Source organism: Aplysia californica, unplaced genomic scaffold (assembly GCF_000002075.1).
Source record: "Aplysia californica isolate F4 #8 unplaced genomic scaffold, AplCal3.0 scaffold00718, whole genome shotgun sequence".
NCBI classification, from domain to species: Eukaryota; Metazoa; Mollusca; class Gastropoda; order Aplysiida; family Aplysiidae; genus Aplysia; species Aplysia californica.
In genome coordinates this window covers 33652-35432 of record NW_004797988.1, presented here as the reverse complement: position 1 = coordinate 35432, position 1781 = coordinate 33652, and positions in this window count along the sequence as shown.

The window sequence follows — 1781 nt, the reverse complement described above, 5'->3', positions numbered from 1 at the left end:
GTGTGTGTACTTGTGTCTGCATGTACACATTTAATAGTTTCAGAACTAAAAGTGGAAATGTTTCACATTTTTGAAACACTTTTGTTTGAGATGTTTAGATTCTTTATTTCCACAATACTGGCATAAAAGTTATACTAAGGCTAATGATGCTTATAACAACAACAACAATAATAATAATAACAACAACCACAATGATGATGATGATGATGATGATGATGATGATGATGATGAGGATGATGATGATGATGATGATGATGATGATGATGATGATGATGATATTAATAAAAAAAATTAATAATAACAATGATGATAATAATATGGAATTTGCATATGTCCCCACATGAGAGCTCTCATATTACAGAACTATTCTACATACAGGGTGATTAAAAAAAACCCTGTACAACCCTTTTTTCTGGATATCTCGCGCAAAATTTGTAATCTGTAATAGATATAATTCATTTAAAAAGGAACTTGTTTGACATAAAATTCATAAAGAAGAAAATTGATTTCGAAATGGCTTTTTATAAAAACCATCTATAAACGCAAAATGCACCAATTTATAAGATCTTGCAATTCAAGGAGAGTCATGAAATGATTGGTTTGTTTTTCCCCTTCCTTTTCTGTTTAAAATCTACCCTTTTCATCCCCGTAATATTTAAATAATAATATTTCTTTTCTCTTGCAGTGTTTTAGAAAACATGTTTTTAACTCTCGAATTCCGAGAACTAGTGTGGTATAATATGTTCTCCTATGGACTCGTCTCATTTTAATGCGTCGTTTGTAATGTTCAGTGGTGGCCAAAAACAAAGATCCACCCGACCAAGAGTGCTCAAAGCTACACACACTGTGCACTTTACAGTATGGCGATGCTTTTAGAGACAGTTGGGTGGCGTGTGAGGTTGCCCTCATAGGCATTTGTGGAGTTAACATATTCTGAAATGTGAATATGGGCTTTGCTAAGGAATCAAATGTCATAGAGGAATGTTCACGCTTTTCAAGACGATCAAGGAATCATGAACAGATTGCTATCCTCTGCTTCATGTCAGCTTTGCGAAAAGGAAAGTGGTAGATGAAAATTTGTCTTGAAAATTCAGACCATTCAGATGTAGGAAATGTCCTTGCTGCAGACATCGTCTACAGACAGACGTCTCATGGGCCTCATCTCCCGAATTCTGCACTCTGGTCACGTTTAAAGGGGTGCGAACGGTGTGTATTTGATATGAAGTGGTCGTTTTGTCTGGGAATTTTTTGTACTGACTCTCTACATGTCTTAAGCAATGGACCATTTCCACCCTGGACATCAAAGAAGACATTCAAGGCACTTTAACATTTGTTACTGTACCTTGTGTGAAACTTACAAAATGAGTTGACGGTGAGGAAATGTTCAATACAAAAAGCTCTCTGCTCGTTACTTATCTTAACAATGATCTCAGCAGACAAAGGAAACTTGAGAAAAGCTATCCGCAAACTTCTGTTGGCCTGTTAGACAACTGTAGCTTGCAATATGACGCGATCGTTGGGACTTTAAATGGTAGGCCTAATGCAAACTAGGGCGTCATGCTACAAAAATGGCTGAAAATGGGTTGTGTTTTTATGTGCTATGTAGAGCAAAACTATTCTGTGGAATTATCTAAAATGAATATCAGACAAATTCCTTTTGACTTCCAATTATTGTGTACAAATTTGAAATGAAAAACTTCAGTGTGGAGGAAAATATTAATGTAAAAGCAGCATAGTTTTTATATATATATACACCTACAACACACACATATATATATATA